The following is a 22,025-nucleotide window of genomic DNA, read 5'->3' as shown; positions in this document are numbered from 1 at the left end:
TCCGCTGTGGGCCGTTGGACGTGCAGCAGGCTGACATATTATACAGGCTTTACTTTTTTTCTTAAAAGGTGAGTATAATTACTCCTATTATTTATACATTTTACCCGGATAAGACCCTATTGCGCTCTTGTCTCAACCATCTAGTGTATACTATTACTGAATTTCTCTGGCGGTTCCTGGAAAGTACGGCCGGTGTCCTGGTTGATTGAGCAGCAGAGGGTTCGCTTCAGTGGAAAAGGATGGAATACTTCCAAAATAGGCTTTCATCAAGGGAACGGTTAATCCTACAGACCATCGGTAACATTGGATATACAGCTCACAATGATGAAACTCCAGATGCATTTAAGGATGAAGAGACGAAGTTGTTCCGAAAAATTTTTACGAACTTCAAAGAGACTATGAAAGAAGAATTACATTATAGCTTGGATGCCCGGTTTTTATCCATCTATTTGGAGGAGAACATTTGCCCACGTGGACTAAGGTTAGTCTTCGATTCTCCTTTTCCCATGGACTCAGACTTTACTCAAGAATGGGATAAGAGTTTGGACATATGTATGCATAAAATGATACTATTATTATATAAAAAAAGATCCAAACTGGCTGAAATGGCAGCAGTTAAAGTGTTGAATCTTTCCAAAGAATTGGTTCCTTTTATTAAACATCCAGAGTATAAAAAAATTAATTCAAATGTAATAACGCACATCATGCAAGTTGAGCATGAGACGATTTTAAAAAAATCTAAGAAATTACAAAGAGATAGGGAAGACTATAGGATTTTTAATGATAACAAAAATAAGAATAAAAACACAAGTTGTAAAGTGAATACAAACCAAACTAATATTGTAGCAATTAATAATAACGAAACTAATGTGGGTAGTGATATGAATGAATTAAATGCTTCTGTAAAGATCAGTGATATTAACCATAGCACTAAATTACCGGTTCTGAAGACTAATGGATTAACCCCAGTACAAGAACAAACCAGTGGGGGAACCAATAGCAACATTTTTTCAAAACCTCCACAGTTAAAAATTACTAAGATGACAGCACCTTTGATTGATGCTATAAAGCAACTAGATAGCATCAAAAAACAGATGAAAGAATTTAATGGGATTAAAAATCTCATCGATTCTGCAAATCCTATCACTGATTTTAGTGAGATCATTACACCTGTTCCTGTAGCCATTCCGTCACCTTCTTTAATTGAATTTCCAGAGAATACACAAAAATCTCTGTTCGATTTCTCTGTTAATGATAATGATATTTCCAGCACTCCAGCTAGTGAAACAGTTCTCATTGACAATACCAATTTAGATAATAATGCTACGGTACCTTTTTTACCCCGAATCTTGAAAAATACAGAAATAAAGAACTATTTCCCATCAAAAAATGGAAAAAGAAAAAATCCTATAGAGGAACCAGAGGGGGGAGAAAAAGAGAAAGGGAAAACAAAAATCTAAAAAGGAGAAAAAGTGGTTTAATTTCAGATGACGGTAATAACAATATTTTTAATTTATCTTCCTATATTTTAACAAAAGAAGAAACCAGTGTCTTATCCAAGGGACTGACTTTCTGTCCCACACATAGAACAAATGATTTTAACCTGTTCCTTGATTTGCAAATTTTCATTAGGAAATTAACGTTGAAAAGACATTTTTTAATGAAGGAATTGAATCCTGTCTCAGTAAATACTGATATTGATCCATCTGATAACGGAAATATACATCAGGATGATTTTCACTTGGATGTACCTATTAAATCCAAGTTTTATCCAATTGAAAGCAGGGGTCATCATCTTAATGTATTTAATGACATTGTTCAGAAGGAATTTAAGGAATTAAATTCCATAAAATCCAAGCATAATTTAACTAAAGGTGAAAAATCAGCATTAAAATCCCTAAAATCCAACTCTGATATAGTAATCCGTTCAGCTGATAAGGGTGGTGGTATTGTTGTGCAGAATAGGTCAGACTACTGCAATGAGGCTTACAAAATTCTGTCTGATACCAAATATTATAAAAAAACCTCTTTTGTAGCCATTGCTAATGTTAAAACTAATTATGATAAATTAATTCAGGAAGGAAAAGAGAATAATATTTTTAACAAAAATGAATATAAATTTTTAAAAGATGCTCAGTCCCGTACACAATTCTTTTATCATTTACCCAAGATTCACAAGAATCTAAAAAATCCACCAGGGAGACCCATTATATCTGGTATTGATTCAGTTACTAGTAACCTGTCCCATTTTATAGATAGGATCATGGTTACGCATGTTCCATCATTGAAAAGTTTCATTAAAGACTCTACTAATCTAATACATTATCTACATGATATCAAATGGAAACCGAATTATATATTTTTATGTATGGATGTATCATCACTTTACTCCAATATTTCACACACCTTGGGTTTGGCTTGTTTTAACAAAATTTTAATAGGGGACAAGAGACTAACCAAAGAACAAAAAAAGTTTATTTTAAAAGGTATGGAATTCATTTTAAAAAACAATTATTTCACTTTTGAGGGTTGTCTGTATCACCAACAGCTCGGGACTGCGATGGGCTCTAAGGTCGCACCAACCTATGCAAATATTTTCATGGGTATCTTTGAGGAGTTTCATATTTTTAAATCCAAATGGTTTAATAATGTTGTCCTATACAAAAGATTTATCGATGACCTATTTTTCATATGGGATAACTCCAATAATGATATTTTTAATTTTATTCATGACCTAAACATGAATAACTGGGGTTTGTCTTTTTCATCAATATCTGATAATAATGAAATCAACTTCTTAGATCTTACAATTTTCATTAAGGACAATTGTATTTTAACAAAAACGTTTTTTAAGAATGTTGATATTAATAGTTATATACCTTTTAACAGTGGTCATTATGGAAAGTGGCTCAGGAATATTCCCGAGAACCAGTATCGAAGGATAAGGAAAAATTGTTCAAATTTAGAGGACTATAAAAATCAAGCGAAAATCCTGATGAATAGATTTAATAAAAAGGAATATCCTGAGAATTTAATCATAAGTGCTTATAATAAATGTTTAAATATACCCCAGAATTCCCTGGTTAATGGAATAAAAAAAGCCAAAACTGATGATAATAAATTCACTACCAACTTTATAACACAATTTTGCATGGAGAACAAAGAAATAAGGAAAGTTCTTTGTAAGAACTGGCACATCTTGCTTAATGACCCACTTCTGCAAAAAGTTCTCCCTAATAATCCGAGGATTACCTTCAGGAGGGCTCCTAATATTAAAAATCTTGTAGCTCCCAGTCGGTTAAAAAATGAGAAAAAAACCCTAGTAACAACCAACAGTCCACCAAAGGGCATCTTCCGATGTGGGAAGAAAAATTGCGCCTGTTGCGTTAATATAACACATAGAACTAAATGGTTTAGATCAACCACTACGAATGAATCTTTTCCCATCCGGGAATTTCTTAATTATACTTCGGAATATGTGATTTATTTAATTGAGTGTGACTGTGGGAGACAATATGTCGGCAGAACCACACAACCGCTACATCTTAGAATAAATTCCCATAGGTATAACATTAATAAAGGTTTTTTACTGCATGGTCTGTCCAGACATTTTGCGATCAAACATGATAAGAACCCTCAAGGATTAAGGATTAGCCCTATTGAACAGATTCCCATTAACCATCCAGATAGGATGGGGCAACTAAATAGAAAGGAAATCTTTTGGATATATAGGTTGAATACTCTGAAACCCAACGGGTTAAATGAAATTTCTGAAGTGTTTCTTTAATATTCTCGCTATCTTGTTATCTGTAAACCTTATTAATGGGTTAATTTATCTATTTTATTGTCCAGTATTTTTATGAGTACTTTCACTATACAATTTTGTTAGTGGTCTCCCCGTACATTGTTGCATTCAGTTGTATTTTCTTTTCTTCTCTTTCCCCTTCTATTCCACTAGGTTCTTCTTTCCTCATATGAGACACAATGGGTTAATTTTCCTTATGGTTTTTATCAATTTATTCCTGTTAGTCCGGTTTATATACTTAAAGTACTCCGGATTCTCAAAAATATTTTTTAATATAAAAATTGATTCTCATTTTTACATATATTTCACAATATTAAAAAATGCTTATTTTTACATATATCTCACTATAATAAAAATCGTTCAGGATTATATATGCATTCAGATATATTCCCCTTTTTCAATGTTTTTTATCGCATACAAATTTCCCCCACCCCCACCTTTTTTACTTTTTTTACTGTGTATTAATTGTGGTCCCCCACTAATATTCAGGTTCTTTTCTTCAATTCCACATCAATACAATGGGTTAAACATGTTTTTAATAATCCACACCTTTACGCTTCCAATATTTCGGATCGTATTGCGCCTTTTGAATTATATATTTTTACATCTATTTTTAAATAAATTTTCATGTATATGTTATTAAACACAATGGGTTAATTTTATCCATATATTCTTCGTATTACTAATATAATTTTTCGTTTCTGATAATTTTTTCCTGGTTAACTGATTAATTTTTCTAAAATTTTGTATCTTCATTTTTTTTTGGGAATTAAATAACTAATGCGTTTTTTCGTTTTTGTATGCACAGAGACATTTCTTTTCACTCTTTTTCCTTTTTTACCCATGGGTTAACTTGATTCCTTGTTATTTCTCTTTCATAATCCTCCATGCTCTTAATGTCTCCCTATTTTTAACATATTTTTAACAAATTAAATATATATTTTATTTTTAATATGAATATTAAGTCTACATTATTATATTATCTTCCGCCCTTACTGGTGATCGATCCCGTGATTTTTTGTGGGATCTCTTTTGAGTGCATCCTCACTCATTGAGTTGCGCCACTGATTTCCTTTGGAACTCATAGGAAATTAACCTGAACACTCCAATTACTTAATCAATTATTCAACATCTCATACACTTTTTATTCATATAAAACTTTTTTTAATAACACATCACTTCCATACACATATTAATATACACTTTATTCATTTATTTCGGAGATACATTTCTTTCTTCTTTTTGGTTCTTTTTTCTTTTCTGCTTCTAATCCGAGCACTTTCCCTGGTGCAGAGGCATGTTTGTCGCACTACGATTCCCGTTTTTCTTTCTCATATTCACATTTTTTCCTTTTTCCTCTTTCCCCATTCTTTTTCATCTGTAAAATATAATAAATATATAACTGATTTTATGTTTTATAGAACAGTTAACTTTGATATACTACTGTGATCTTTGACCTTTGCGGCGCACCTCGTGTCTTTCATGGCGCCAAATTTGAATTCAGGATGTATAAATGCTATGACAGCTCTTTGTATTCATGTGTCAACCCCTGAAGAAGAAGTGTTATGCTTCGAAACGCGTAGGGATTAAAGGGTTAACTTTTGTAACCTTGTGTGATCATGAAATTTGTCTGGCAGCGCACTCAAAGTCCATGAATTTATTCCTAAGTAACTTTGTTGCGGTTCCGCTGTGGGCCGTTGGACGTGCAGCAGGCTGACATATTATACAGGCTTTACTTTTTTTCTTAAAAGGTGAGTATAATTACTCCTATTATTTATACATTTTACCCGGATAAGACCCTATTGCGCTCTTGTCTCAACCATCTAGTGTATACTATTATGGAACTCTTCCAGAGCACGTCTCACATCGGGCGAGATGGCAGAAAGAACTACCCCTTCGCCTAAGATGGTAGCAGGCTTGGTCACCACAGGAGAATCAGCAAAGAAACTCCTAGAGAGTGCGTCTGCCTTGACATTCTTAGTTCCAGGAAGAAAAGAAACCACAAAATCAAAACGTGTAAAAAACAAGGCCCACCTAGCCTGTCTAGGGTTCAAGCGCTTAGCCGACTCTAGATAAATCAAATTCTTGTGGTCGGTGAGGACCACGACTTGATGCTTAGCTCCCTCCAACCAATGTCTCCACTCCTCAAATGCCCATTTCATGGCCAACAGTTCCCGATTCCCCACATCATAGTTACGTTCAGATGGAGAGAACTTTCGGGAAAAGAAAGCACAGGGATTCATTTTAGATGTTACAGGATCCTTTTGGGACAAAACAGCTCCTGCACCAATCTCAGAAGCATCCACCTCTACCTGGAACGGAAGAGAGACATCAGGTTGACGCAAAACCGGGGTGGAGGTGAATCTTCGCTTCAGCTCCTGAAAGGAAGAAACAGCCTCCAGAGACCAATTTAACACATCAGCACCCTTCTTAGTCAAATCAGTCAATGGCTTGGCAATACTAGAAAATTTTGCTATAAATTTCCGATAAAAATTAGCAAAACCCAAAAACTTCTGGAGGGCCTTCAAAGAAGTGGGCTGAACCCAATCGTAAATGGCCTGTACCTTGGCCGGGTCCATTTCAATAGTTGACGGAGACAAAATAAATCCCAAAAAAGAAATCCTCTGTACTCCAAAAAGGCATTTAGATCCCTTGACATACAGGGAATTCTCCCTCAAGATCCGGAACACAGTCCGAATATGTTCCACATGAGAATCCCAATCCTTGGAGAAGATCAAAATATCATCCAGATAGATAATCAAAAATTTATCCACAAAATCTCGGAAAATATCGTTCATGAAGCACTGGAAGACAGAAGGGGCATTAGTGAGCCCAAAAGGCATCACCAGGTACTCAAAATGTCCCTCCGGAGTATTAAACGCCGTCTTCCATTCATCCCCATGCTTAATGCGAATAAGATTATACGCCCCCCTGAGGTCAAGCTTGGTAAACCAGCAAGCACCTTTAACTCTAGAGAATAGATCCGAAATCAAGGGTAACGGATACTGATATTTAACAGTAATCTTGTTGAGGGCACGATAATCAATACAAGGTCTTAATGAACCATCCTTTTTGGCTACAAAAAAAAAACCGGCACCTAAGGGTGACGAGGATGGTCTAATGTGACCCTTCTCCAACGCCTCCTTAATATAGGATCGCATAGCCTCGTGCTCGGGTACAGATAAATTGAAGAGCCGACCCTTGGGAAATTTACACCCCGGGATCAGTTCAATTGCACAGTCATAACTCCTATGAGGAGGCAGAGACGCAGACTCATTCTCACTAAATACATCATAAAAGTCCGCCAAATAATCAGGAACATCATGTGACTGAGGAGAGGTGGAAAACACCGGAGCCTCACTAAAGGCACACCGACAACTCCAACTCACCACAGACACAGATTTCCAATCCAAAACTGGATTATGAATTTGTAACCAGGGAAACCCCAGAACAATGGTATCATGCAGATTATGCAACACCAAAAATCTGCAATTTTCCTGATGGTCTGGGGCGACCCACATTACCACCTGGGTCCAAAACTGAGGTTTATCTTTAGCCAAAGGAGTAGCATCAATCCCCCTCAAAGGGATAGGCGTCCGCAGAGGTGTCATCGGAAATCCACAACGTTTAGCAAAATCCAAGTCCATCAGGTTTAGGGCTGCTCCCGAATCCACAAAAGCCTTGGCGGAAAATGTGGACAGGGAGCAGATCAGAGTAATAGCCAGAAGAAACTTAGGTTGAACACCACCAACAGAAAACGTGTGTGCAAAGCGTTTCTCTCGTTTAGGACAGACAGAAATAATATGTGAGGCATCTCCACAGAAAAAACACAACTTATTACGCCTTCTGAACTCCTGACGCTGCTCTCTGGAGAAAACTCTATCACATTGCATAGGTTCAGTCATTTGTTCAACAGGTGGCAACACCTCTCGTGCAGTTTTGCGTTCGCGCAAACGCCGATCAACCTGAATGGCTAATGACATAGAATCATCAAGACCAGAGGGAACAGGAAATCCCACCATAGTATCTTTTACAGCTTCTGACAAACCCTTCCGAAAGAGAGCAGCCAAGGCATTATCATTCCAGGTAGTAAGTACCGCCCACTTTGGGAATTTTTGACAGTATAATTCTGCAGAATCTCGACCCTGGTTCAATGCCAACAGGGTCTTTTCAGCCTGATCCATGGCATTAGGTTCGTCATACAACAACCCCAAGGCTTGAAAAAATGCGTTCACATTAGTCAGAATAGGATCATCTGGTTTCAAAGAAAACGCCCAATCCTGGGGATCGCCATGCAGCAAAGAGATGACAATTTTAACCTGCTGCGCGGAGCTCCCTGACGAGTTAGGCTTCAAGGCAAAAAATAATTTACAATTATTTTTGAAATTCAAAAATTTAGACCGATCACCCCAAAATACATCAGGTGTAAGAATCTTTGGTTCAGCAGCATGTGAATGAGCAAGGTAGGCGGAAATTCCCCGCACTTCCGCAGCGAGCTGCTCCACACGATCAGACAATTGCTTTATCTCCATTGAGAGAAAAAAAAAATTCCCCCTACGGCCTCAGAGATATAGAGAAAAAAATATACACACTTTTTTTTTTTTTTTTTTTTTTTTTACAATTCTTTCCTGCTATTAAGTACCCTAGGATCTGCGGTATGGCGGGTGATTCTGTTATGATAGAGTCACCGTAGGAGGCAGACACAAAAATAGAAGCTACGTCCAGAAAACCAGAGGAGTTGGCAACTATCCGATTGCAGACCCCTGAACCTATCAACACAACTAGCAGGAGCCGTGGGGGGTTCCTACGGTGCCCTAGACCCCTCGATCACAGCCGGAGAACTATATAGCCTAAAGACAGAAAGGGAAATCTAAACTGCCCCAGAGCAGACCCCAAAGTAAAAGGCAGCCCCCAACATATAATGACGGTGAATCAAGATGAAAAAACACTCCCACAGATAGAAAGATAGGCTGAGCAAACGTTGGGGCCCAAGCTAACCTAAACAGGACAGGAGAGGAAGGTTGCTGTCTGCAATCGGCCAAAACCCTATCAAAACATAGGCCAACAAGCTGATATGGAAAATGACCCTGAAGCAGCTAGGCTTCAAAACTAAATCAGCACTCCGGTATTTTCAGAAGACAGAGCTAAGGAGTTCAGCTCACCCCAGCAGGGAATAGCTGAAATCCAGAAAAAACAAAGCAAAGCACAAATGCAAAAAGCAGGGAAGAAAACTTAGCTTTAGAAGAGCAGGAATTCAGACTGGACTCCAAGGATACCACAGAGAAATCACCCGCAGGGCAGAATGGGCGTAGGCAGCCTTATATCCAGTCTGTGACTCCACTCAGCCAGTCATCATCATTAGTCTCAGGTGTCTGATAATCAGGCTCACTACCTTTCCTTACCAGAAGAGGGAGTTCCTCGGGCCTCAGTGATGTAGGGCAAAATGAACTCACAGCACTCACCTACTTAAGGAGAAATCAGGCATATAGAGATCGTCAGCTGCTGCACGTCCAAATGGTCAGACAAGTGACCGCCAGTATAACGCTTCTAATGGAACTTAGTTTTTTGGACTTTCATGCGCTGCTTGACATAATAGACAATCCAGTTATATTGAAAGATCAATCTTTTATTCCCATTTAATCCCAACGCGTTTCGAAGTGAAAAACACTTCTTCAGGGGAAGACAAATATTAACAAGATGCTGTTATCCAGAGAATAAATACATACCGCCTTTGAAAATTGGCGCTAAAACAGTCACATGTTCTATTTGCATAAATGTCAAAGTTCATACTGTGACAAATTGATTTAAGCACGTAGGATTATATATATAAAATCATTAAAATGACATCACTTTATTATATTTTAGGTGAAAATTGAAAGAAAAAAGAAAAGAAAAGAAGACTAAATAAAATTAACAAAGAAGGGAATATAAATCTGACTATAATTAAATCCAGCTGAACCCTTCTTCCACCGGATCAAGAAAAAGACTCATCCTATACACAGACAAGAAATCACCAATATCAAAAGCAATTGTATATATACATGCATATAAAAACAATATGATAATATATGTATAAAAATTCAATGAACTCTGTGTGTGTCAAATTATTCTTGGTTTGTAAAAGAAGTGATCAAATGAAAATATATTCTTGGCTTATAAAGGGAGGGATCAAATAAAAATGTATATTAATTATCAGCAATACACTTTGGTCAAATTATCAAAATGGAAATATATATTAGGAATCAATACTAAGCATTGGTCAAATTGTCAGCACTCACTGTGGTGTCAAACATAAGGATCCAACTAGAAAGCAGATCAGCGCTGCAGAAGAGGAAGCGGGTCGCTGCAAAAAAGGAAACCAGGATCGCTCCCCATACTATCTTCTCGACACTTTCCAAATAAACTCATACGCTATTAAATATCATCTACAATTTTTCATCATTAAGGATAAAATGCAATCATTTGCAAGAGCCAATTCATCAGAAAAAAAAACGGCATTTTTCCTCTAAAAAAATATTTCATTTCATCTACAAAAAACTGTTCTATAATGTTACAGATCTGAACGGAGCCTATATATATTTCTGATAACACGACACGAGAAAGTATCAAATAGAATTGCATACATTTGTATAGGATAATTAACCCCTCTCTGACATCCGACGTACTATCCCTTCCATGGGACCCGGGCCCCTATGCCCATGGACGGGACAGTACGTCTACCACGATCAGCGGCGCCCACGTGGTGAGCGCCGCTGATCGCGGCCGGGTGTCAGCTGATTAACACAGCTGACACCCGGCACTATGTGTCAGGGGCGGTCACGGACCACCCCCGACACGTTAACCCCTTGTACACCGCGATCAAACACGATCGCGGTGTACCGGGAGTTAAAGGGAAGCATCGGCAGGGAGGGGGCTCCCTCCGTGCTTCCCTGAGCCTCCCACGGCAGCGCAATGTGCAGCGCTGCTGCAGTGGGCTCCTTTCCTCCAGGCCCCCGAATCCAAGATGGCGACGGGGGCCTTTGGGGGCCTGCAGGAAGCTGGCTTCCTCAGTGCCTGCAAAGCGCAGGCATGAGGAAGCCTTCTGCACTGCCTGTGACAGATCGCTGATCTGTCACAGTGATCTGTGATGTGACAGATCAGCAATCTGTCACAGGACAGTGATGTCCCACCTGGGACTATTTAATAAAGTTAAAAAAAAATAAAAAAAAAGTGTTAAAATAATAAAAAAAAATCGCCAAATAAATTAGAAGAAAAAAAAAAATATTCCCCCAATAAATCCATTTTTTGGAAATAAAAAAAACCAAAACAATAAAAGTACACATATTAGGTATAGCCGCGTCCGTAACGACCCGCCCTATAAAACTGTCCCATTAGTTAACCCCTTTAGTGAACCCCTTAAAAAATAAAAATAAAAAACGAAGCAAAAAATAATGATTTATTATCATACCGCCAAACAAAAAGTGTAATAACGCACGATCAAAAAGACGCATATAAATATCCATGGTACCGCTGAAAACGGCATCTTGTCCCGCAAAAAACGAGCCACCACACAGCATCATCAGCTAAAAAATTAAAAAGTTATAGCTCGCAGAATAAAGCGATGCAAAAATAATTATTTTTTATATAAAATAGTTTTCATTGCATAAAACCGACAAAACATAAAAAAACGACCTAAATGAGGTATCGCTGTAACCGTACTGACCCGAAGAATAAAACCGCTTTATCAATTTTACCGCACGCGGAACGGTGTAAACGCACCCCCCCAAAAGAAATTCATGAAACACTAGTTTTTGTTCATTCTGCGTCCCAAAAATCGGAATTAAAATGCGATCAAAAAATGTCACGTGCCCAAAAATGGTACCGATAAAAACGTCAACTCGTCCCGCAAAAAATAAGACCTCACATGACTTGGTGTGTCAAAATACGGAAAAATTATAGCTCTCAATATGTGGTGATGCAAAAACTATTTTTACAATAAAAAGCGTCTTTTAGCGTGCGACAGCTGCCAAATATAAAAACCGCCATAAATAGTAAATCAAACCCCCCGTTATCACCCCCTTAGTTAGGGAGAAATAATAAAATAAAAAAATCTATTTATTTCCATTTTTCCATTAGGGTTAGGGTTAGGGCTAGGGTTAGGGTAGGGTTAGGGCTAGGGTTAGGGCTAGGGTTAGGGTTAGGGATAGGGTTAGGGCTAGGGTTAGGGCTGAGATTAGGGTTAGGCTGCGTGCACACGCTGCGGATTAGGTGCGGATTCATCCGCGCGGATTTTGTAAAATCCGCAGGTGAAACCGCAGGTCAAAAGACCTGCGGATTGCTCTGCGGTTTTGCCCTGCGGTTTTTCATCTCCTCAATGGAGAAGATGGCAAACCGCAGCGGAATCCGCAGAAAGAATTGACATGTCAATTCTTTCTGCGGATTGAAAACCGCAGATAATCCGCGAGGAAAATTCCGCACCGTCTGCATTGCGGTTTTTGATTCTCATAGGGAATCATGGTACTGTACACCGCAGCAGAAACTGCTGCGGGTCCGCAGCGGCCAAAACCGCTGCGGAACCGCAGCAAAATCCGCAGCGTGTGCACACAGCCTTTGGGGTGTGTTGGGGTTCGGGTTGGAGTTAAAATTGGGGGTTTACACTGTTTGGGCACATCAGGTGCTCTCCAAATGCAAAATGGCGTGTGATCTCAATTCCAGCCAATTCTGAGTTGAAAAAGTCAAATGGTGCTCCTTCCCTTCCAAGCTCTGCCATGCGCCCAAACAGTGTTTTACCCTCACATGTAGGGTATCAGCCTACTCAGGACAAATTGCAAAACAATTTTTGGGGTCCAATTTCTCCTGTTACCCTTAGGAAAATAAAAAATTGGGGGCAAAAATATCATTTTTGTGGAAAAAAATGATTTTTTTATTTTCACGTCCGAGCGTTATAAACTTCTGTGAAGCACTTGGGGGTTCAAAGTGCTCACCACACATCTAGATAAGTTCCATGGGGGGTCTAGTGTCCAAAATGGGGTCACTTGTGGGGAGTTTAGGTACATCAGGGGCTCTCCAAACACACATGACACCCGCAGACCATTCCATCAAAGTCTGCATTCCAAAACGTCACTGCTTCCCTTCCGATCCCCGACGTGTGTCCATACAGTAGTTTTCTCCCACATATGGGGTGTCAGCGTACTCAGGACAAATTGGACAACAACTTTTGGGGTTCAATTTCTCCTGTTACCCTTGGGAAAATAAAAAAATTGGGGACTAATTGATCATGTTTGTGGAAAAAATAAGATTTTTTTATTTTCATGCCTTGGCATTATAAACTTCTGTGAAGCCCTTGGGGGTTCAAAGTGCTCACCACACATCTAGATAAGTTCCTTGGGGGGTCTAGTTTACAAAATGGTGTCATTTGTGGGGGGGTTCCACTGTTTAGGTACATCAGGGGTTTTCCAATCGCGACATGGTGTCCGATCTCAATTCCAGCCAAAAACGTCAAATGGCGCTGCTTCCCTTCTGAGCTCTGCCATGTGCCCAAATAGTGGTTTACCCCCACATGTGGGGTATCAGCGTACTCAGGACAAATTGCACAATAATGTTTAGGGTCCTGTTACCCTTGGAAAAATAAGAATTGAGGGTGAAAAGATCATTTTTGTGGAAAAAATATGATTTTTTAATTGTACGGTTTTATGTTATAAACTTCTGTGAAGCCCTTGGGGGTTCAAAGTGCTCACCACACATCTAGATAAGTTCCTTGGTGGGTCTAGTTTACAAAATGGTGTAATTTGTGGGGGGGTTCCACTGTTTAGGTACATCAGGGGTTTTCCAATCGCGACATGGTGTCCGATCTCAATTCCAGCCAAAAACGTCAAATGGCGCTGCTTCCCTTCCGAGCTCTGCCATGCGCCCAAATAGTGGTTTACCCCCACATGTGGGGTATCAGCGTACTCAGGACAAATTGCACAATAACTTTTAGGGTCCTGTTACCCTTGGAAAAATAAGAATTGAGGGTGAAAAGATCATTTTTGTGGAAAAAATATGATTTTTTAATTGTACTGTTTTATGTTATAAACTTCTGTGAAGCCCATGGGGGTTCAAAGTTCTCACCACACATCTAGATAAGTTCCTTAGGGGGTCTAGTTTCCAAAATGGTGTCATTTGTGGGGGGTTTCCACTGTTTTGGTACATCAGGAGTTTTCCAAACGCGACATGGTGTCCGATCTCAATTCCAGCCAAAAACGTCAAATGGCGCTGCTTCCCTTCCGAGCTCTGCCATGCGCCCAAATAGTGGTTTACCCCCACATGTGGGGTATCAGCGTACTCAGGACATATTGCACAATAACTTTTAGGGTCCTGTTACCATTGGGAAAATAAAAATTGGGGTGAAAAGATCATTTTTGTGGAAAAAATATGATTTTTTAATTGTACCGCTGTACGGTATAAACTTCTGTAAAGCCCTTGTGGGTTCAAAGTTCTCACCACATATCTAGATAAGTTCCTTGGGGGGTCTAGTTTCCAAAATGGGGTCACTTGTAGGGAGTTTCCACTGTTTAGGTACATCAGGGACTCTCCAAACGTGACATGGCGTCCAATCTGAATTCCAGCCAATTTTGCATTGAAAAAGTCAAACGGCGCTCCTTCCATTCTGAGCTCTGCCATGCGCCGAAACAGTCGTTCCCCCCAACATATCAGGTATCAGTGTACTCAGGACAAATTGCACAATAACTTTTGCAGTCCAATTTCTCCTGTTACCCTTGGTAAAATAAAAAAAATTGAACCTGAAGTATTTTTTTTATGAAAAAAAGTTAGATGTTCATTTTTTTTAAATATTCAAAAAAATTCCTGTGACGCACCTAAAGGGTTAATAAACTTCTTGAATGTGGTTTTGAGCACCTTAAGGGGTGCAGTTTTTAGAATGGTGTCACTTTTGGGTATTTTCTATCATATAGACCCCTCAAAGTGGCTTCAAATGTGATGTGGTCCTAAAAATAAAATGGTGTTGTAAAAATGAGAAATCGCTGGTCAACTTTTAACCCTTATAACTTCCTAACAAAAAAAAATTTTGGTTCCAAATTTGTGCTGATGTAAACATGTGGGAAATGTTACTTATCAAGTTTATTGTGTGCCGTATCTCTGTGATTTAAGGGCATAAAAATTCAAAGTTGGAAAATTGCGAAATTTTCAAAATTTTCACCAAATTATCATTTTTCTCACAAATAAACGCAAGTTATTTGAATGAAATTTTACCACTAACATGAAGTACAATATGTCACGAGAAAACAGTGTCAGAATCACCGGGATCCATGGAAGCGTTCCAGAGTTATGACCTCATAAAGGTACAGTGGTCAGAATTGTAAAAATTGGCCCGGTCATGAACGTGCAAACAACCCTTGGGGGTGAAGGGGTTAAAAAATCAGAACGCAACAGACAGCATATATTAGAAGTAGAAAGTCGCATATGAGAATTTACGACTAAGATATGAGGAATGCAAAAATAATTATGACCAGTATAAAAGCAAGTTAAAAAAACAAATATAAAACCATCCTATAAAAATACTTCAGTGATTTCATTCAATCCATGCGGTTTCAGGGTATTTAACCTGTAGATCCAAAAAATTTCCTTTCTATTTAGTTGTCCTACTCTATCAGATATATCACTAGGTACATGTTCAATCGGGCTAATTTTTAACCCATTAATATTTTTATTATGTTTCATTAAAAAATGTCTTGAAAGACCATGTCATAAAAAACCTTTTTTTATATTGTATCTATGGGAATTCAATCTTAAATGTAGTGGTTACGTTATCTTAAGAACAGATTCAAGGATAAAAAATACCCTATAAACCTGATTAAACAAGCCTATAACAATTGTACTAATTTATCACAAGAATCTCTTATCAGTGGATCGAAAACACTAAAACCTGATGCTAGTAAATTCATGGTTAATTTTATTACCCAATTTTGCACTGAACATGTAAGAATTCGTAATATACTACAAAATAATTGGCATATTTTATTGAGTGACCCTATTCTTCAAAAAATTCTTCCACAAAATCCAGGGATTACTTTTAGAAGGGCACCCACTATTAAGAGTTTAGTAGCTCCCAGTTGATTAAAAACTAATAAATTAACCCCAGGGATAAATATTCCAATAAAAGGGATCTATAAATGTGGACGGAAAATTGTTTATGTTGCAATGTTATTACCCATAAAGAAAAACTCATTAAATCTAATAATACTTATGAATTTTTTCCTATAAAACAATTTCTTAGTTGTACTATGGATTTTGTTATCTATGTAATTGAGTGTGAATGTAAAAAACAATATGTGGGTAGAACAACGCAACCACTACATTTAAGATTGAATTCCCATAGATACAATATAAAAATAGGTTTTTTATTACATGGTCTTTCAAGACATTTTTTAATGAAACATAACAAAAATATTAAAGGGTTCAAAATTAGCCCGATTTCTTCCAAACAATAACTACTGCCTGGCTAAAAATCTTAAAATCAGATAATAAAACTCCAAAGACAAAAATTTTGCAAGAAATCCCTCTATCTTTATCTTATACAATAATTGGTCATACTATTCCTCCTACTTGGGCAGATTTGAATATCAAAAAATTAGGAGATATCTTTAACGGTAAAGACTTTCTAAGCTTTAGCTCCCTCAAGAATAAGTACAATATCCCCTCGTCACTATTTATGGATTTCCTGATTCTAAAAAACAACTTAAGGTTGTTCTTGAATAAGAAACCTCCCCTCTCTGAGACCTCTTTGAAGCTGCTATGTAACTGCAGACATCCAAGATTTTGGAGTCATAGCTTCTTATATGACAATTTCAATGGTGATTCAATTTAAAAAAAAAAAAACCCTTACATGATCAACTGGGAAAAAACTCTCAGGCTGTGTGCCCACGTAGCAATTTTTAAGCGTTTTTGCAGCGATTTTCGGCGTGAAAACATTTAAAAATCGTGTACAGAACGCCCCCATGCATTCCTATGGCATTCTGCACATGCTGTGCTAATGCTGCGCTTTTTTCCGCGGCGGAATCGCATCGCGGAAAAAATCGCAGCATGCTCATTCTTTTGTGCGGAATCGCAAACAATTGCCGCGATTCCGCACCCATAGGAATGCATGAGAACCGCTTACTTCCCGCATGTGGCTATGCCCACCATGCGGGAAGTTAAGCGTCTCATGTGCGGTTGGTACCCACGGTGTGGAGGAGAGGAGACTGTCCTCCAGGCCCTGGGTACCATACCCCTGTAAAAAAAAGAATAAAAAATAAAAAATCGGGGTATATTTACCTTCCGGCGTCCCGCGCTGCATTCCTGGCCTAAGCGTTCCCAGTAATGTCTTGCGGCAAGGCCCTGTAATGACGTGGTCTCGCGAGATCGCTATAGCAACGCGAGACTACGTCATCACAGGTCTCGCAAGGCATTACTGGGAACGCTGAGGCCCGGGAATGCATCGCGGGACGCCGGAAGGTAAATATACCCCGATTTTTTTATTTTTTTTAGCATTTTAACATTCTATCTTTTACTACTGAGGCCGCATAGGCGGCCTCAATAGTAAAAACCTGGTCAGACTTGTCAAACACTATGTTTGACGAGTGTGACCAACCTGTCAATCACTTTCCAATTGATGCTTCAAATCACTTGGAAAGTGCTTGAATATCGCACGCGAAAATTGAGGCAAAATCGCGATAAAATCGTGGTGAAATCGCGTGGAAAAAACCACGCGATTTCTGGGAAGGAGTCCGGTTTTTAGTGAGCGTTTTAAAACGCTACGTGGGCACATAGCCTCAATCGCACATTCTCCATAGAAGATTGGGAAGACTCCCTTTCTCTAACCTATAATTCCACTTTATCCATGCCATTGCAGGAGGCGCATTACAAAGTGTCCTCCCGCTGGTATTATACTCCGGCCAGAATGGCCCACTTTGGCTCGTCAAACTCAGCTCAATGTTGGAGAAACTGTGGGCAAAAAGGAGACATATTTCACATATTTTGGAGCTGCCCAAAAGCACACACCTTTTGGACTCAGATTTTTTCTATCCTAAGCAAACTTGTCGGCTCTACTATGACTGTAAGTCCACAATCTGCACTTCTTTCCTTAGACATAGCAGAATGGGAACCCTCTTTAAAACCATTATTTTTACATATTTGCATTGTAGCAAAAAAACTCCATTGCATACCACTGGAAAGGGCCTACACTTCCTAACTCTAATGACATTATACAATTAGTTTCTCGCCATCGCTCCCATGAACTAAAGTTCGCTCTGTCTAACAACCAGTTCAAATCATTTTTTAGTAAATGGCAAAAATGGGACCAAGTCTTCCCATCTCCCATCACTTAAACATTACCATGCTAGAGTTCAGTTCTATCTACCTACTTGATTTATTTCTCTCCAAAGACACATCAGTGTTATATTGCAATATCTTTATTACTTCATCCTTACACAATCTAAACTCTATATTGCTATACAGACTTGCTATTGTGTATTTTTGAAATACTGTTTCTCTCTTTATGCGGTTTATTCTGCATTGCCTTAGTTAATACCCTTGTATTATATTTCAGATTATAATGTTGACTTTGTTTACGACTCAAGGGTTGCATCCCTTGTCAACTGATACTTGTTCCCTAATTCCCTATTATCTCTTTCCGCCTCCCCCCTCCTCCTCCCCCCCCCCTTCTGTTTAATGTTTTAAACAATAAAAATTTTTGGAAAAGAAAAATTAGCCCGATTGAACATGTACCCAGTGATATATCTGATAGAGTAGGACAGCTAAATAGAACGGAAATGTTTTGGATCTACAGGTTAAATACCCTGAAACCGCATGGATTGAATGAAATCACTGAAGTATTTTTATAGGATGGTTTTATATTTGGTTTTTTAACTTGCTTTTATACTGGTCATAATTATTTTTGCATTCCTCATATCTTAGTCTTAAATTCTTATATGCGACTTTCTACTTCTAATATATGCAGTCTGTTGCGTTCTGATTTTTTAATTATCCTATACAAATGTATGCAATTCTGTTTTGTACTTTCTCGTGTGGTGTTATCAGAAATATATATAGGCTCCGTTCAGATCTGTAACATTATAGAACAGTTTTTGTAGATGAAATGAAAGAAATATTTTTTTAGAGGAAAAATGCCGTTTTTTTTTCTGATGAATTGGCTCTTGCAAATGATTGCATTTTATCCTTAATGATGAAAAATTGTAGATGATATTTAATAGCGTTTGAGTTTATTTGGAAAGTGTCGAGAGGATAGTATGGGGAGCGATCCTGGTTTCCTTTTTTGCAGCGACCCGCTTCCTCTTCTGCAGCGTTGATCTGCTTTCTAGTTGGATCCTTATGTTTGACACCACAGTGAGTGCTGACAATTTGACCAATGCTTAGTATTGAGTCCTAATATATATTTCCATTTTGATAATTTGACCAAAGTGTATTGCTGATAATTAATATACATTTTTATTTGATCCCTCCCTTTATAAGCCAAGAATATATTTTCATTTGATCACTTCTTTTACAAACCAAGAATAATTTGACACACACAGATTTCATTGAATTTTTATATATATATTATCATATTGTTTTTATATGCATGTATATATACAATTGCTTTTGATATTAGTGATTTCTTGTCTGTGTATAGGATGAGTCTTTTTCTTGATCCGGTGGATGAAGGGTTCAGCTGGATTTAATTATAGACAGATTTATATTCCCTTCTTTGCTAATTTTATTTATTCTTCTTTTCTTTTTTTTCTTTCATTTTCACCTAAAATATAATAAAGTGATGTCATTTTAATGATTTTAAATATATAAATATACACTCACTGGCCACTTTATTAGGTACACCTGTCCAACTGTGTGTTAAGACTTAATTTCTAATCAGCCAATCACATGGCGGCAACTCAGTGCATTTAGGCATGTAGACATGGTCAAGACAATCTCCTGCAGTTCAAACCGAGCATCAGTATGGGGAAGAAAGGTGATTTGAGTGCCTTTGAACGTGGCATGATTGTTGGTGCCAGAAGGGCTGGTCTGAGTATTTCAGAAACTGCTGATCTACTGGGATTTTCACGCACAACCATCTCTAGGGTTTACAGAGAATGGTCCGAAAAAGAAAAAAAATCCAGTGAGCGGCAGTTCTGTGGCCGGAAATGCCTTGTTGATGCCAGAGGTCAGAGGAGAATGGGCAGACTGGTTCGAGCTGATAGAAAGGCAACAGTGACTCAAATTGCCACCCGTTACAACCAAGGTAGGCAGAAGAGCATCTCTGAACGCACAGTGCGTCGAACTTTGAGGCAGATGGGCTACAGCAGCAGAAGACCACACTGGGTACCACTCCTCTCAGCTAAGAACAGGAAACTGAGGCTACAATTTGCACAAGCTCATCGAAATTGGACAGTAGAAGATTGGAAAAACGTTGCCTGGTCTGATGAGTCTCGATTTCTGCTGCGACATTCGGATGGTAGGATCAGAATTTGGCGTAAACAACATGAAAGCATGGATCCATCCTGCCTTGTATCAACGGTTCAGGCTGGTGGTGGTGGTGTCATGGTGTGGGGAATTTTTTCTTGGCACTCTTTGGGCCCCTTGGTACCAATTGAGCATCGTTGCAACGCCACAGCCTACCTGAGTATTGTTGCTGACCATGTCCATCCCTTTATGACCACAATGTACCCAACATCTGATGGCTACTTTCAGCAGGATAATGCGCCATGTCATAAAGCTCGAATCATCTCAGATTGGTTTCTTGAACATGACAATGAGTTCACTGTACTCAAATGGCCTCCTCAGTCACCAGATCTCAATCCAATAGAGCATCTTTGGGATGTGGTGGAACGGGAGATTCGCATCAGGGATGTGCAGCCGACAAATCTGCGCCAACTGTGTGATGCCATCATGTCAATATGGTCCAAAATCTCTGAGGAATGCTTCCAGCACCTTGTTGAATCTCTGCCACGAAGAATTGAGGCAGTTCTGAAGGCAAAAGGGGGTCCAACCCCTTACTAGCATGGTGTACCTAATAAAGTGGCCAGTGAGTGTATAATCCTACATGCTTAAACCAATTCGTCACAGTATGAACTTTGACATTTATGCAAATACCGCAATTTTCAAAGGCGGTATGTATTTATTCTCTGGATAACAGCATCTTGTTAATATTTGTCTTCCCCTGAAGAAGAAGTGTTTTTCACTTCGAAACGCGTTGGGATTAAATGGGAATAAAAGATTGATCTTTCAATATAACTGGATTGTCTATTATGTCAAGCAGCGCATGAAAGTCCAAAAAACTAAGTTCCATTAGAAGTATTAGGGTACGTGCACACGCTGCGGAATCCGCTGCGGATTAATCCGCACGGATTTTGCAAAAACCGCAGATAATCCGCAGGTCCAAAGACCTGCGGATTATCTGCGGTTTTGCCTGCGGTTTGGTCCTGCGGATTCACTATCTCCACAATGGTGGAGATAGGAACCCGCAGCGGTTTCCGCAGAAAGAATTGACATGCAATTCTTTCTGCGGATTCAAAACCGCAGCAAATCCGCGTGTTTTTTTCCGCAGCGTCGGCACAGCGTTTTTTTTTTCCCATTCAAATGAATGGTACTGTACACCGCAGCTAAAACTGCTGCGTGTCCGTAGCGGCCAAAACCGCTGCGGAAACGCAGCGGAATCCGCAGCGTGTGCACACAGCCTTATACTGGCGGTCACTTGTCTGACCATTTGGATGTGCAGCAGCTGACGATCTCTATATGCCTGATTTCTCCTTAAGTAGGTGAGTGGATTTTATATATCTTTATAACATTGTCATCAGATAAGACCCTATTGCGCTTCTCTGTTTCCTATAGTGCATTTTAGAGTGAAGACCCCTACAGAGCAGTCAGACAGGTCACTGGCAGGTGACAGACAGGTCACAGAGCGGTCACACCGCTGCTGTAACCTGTCATTGGTGGGATCAAATGATCACATCGATCCCACCAATCACTGCTCTGCCTGGTGACCATGGCAACTGCCTAGGATCGGAGCTCACAGCCCTGATTTCTAGGCAGGTCACTGCCAGGTCACCAGCAGGTCACAGAGCGGTCAGCGTGACCGCAGCTGTGCCCTGTGATTGGCGTGATTGACGATGACATCGATCGCGCCAATCATCTCCTGCAATACTGAGGTAACCGCTTCTGTGCCCTGCGATTGGCACGATCGATGTGATTGGCGATCGCGAAAATCCAG

At 39.1% G+C, this 22,025-nt stretch overlaps 1 protein-coding gene and 2 long non-coding RNA genes across 3 annotated transcripts in view; 1 reads left to right on the top strand and 2 right to left on the bottom strand.

The window, feature by feature from the left end:
* The window catches only part of LOC141088328 (man(5)GlcNAc(2)-PP-dolichol translocation protein RFT1-like), a 382,865-nt gene that overhangs the window by 81,093 nt on the left and 279,747 nt on the right, over positions 1-22,025 (top strand). The gene's annotated exons all lie outside the window — the stretch shown is intronic.
* LOC141088330 (uncharacterized) overlaps positions 4,984-22,025 on the bottom strand; it is a 250,127-nt gene continuing 233,085 nt past the window's right edge. The window contains exon 5 of the long non-coding RNA XR_012231903.1: positions 4,984-5,183. This is a non-coding gene — a long non-coding RNA (uncharacterized lncRNA). The remainder of the gene's footprint in view (positions 5,184-22,025) is intronic.
* LOC141088329 (uncharacterized) overlaps positions 19,512-22,025 on the bottom strand; it is a 37,384-nt gene continuing 34,870 nt past the window's right edge. Inside the window, exon 2 of the long non-coding RNA XR_012231902.1 lies at positions 19,512-19,574. This is a non-coding gene — a long non-coding RNA (uncharacterized lncRNA). The remainder of the gene's footprint in view (positions 19,575-22,025) is intronic.

The sequence above is a fragment of the Dendrobates tinctorius genome, unplaced genomic scaffold (assembly GCF_039654945.1).
Source record: "Dendrobates tinctorius isolate UK_male_01 unplaced genomic scaffold, ASM3965494v1 ptg000038l, whole genome shotgun sequence".
Classification (NCBI taxonomy): Eukaryota; Metazoa; Chordata; class Amphibia; order Anura; family Dendrobatidae; genus Dendrobates; species Dendrobates tinctorius.
Note: the sequence above shows the minus strand (reverse complement) of the source record. Positions and strands in the feature narration are given on the sequence as shown.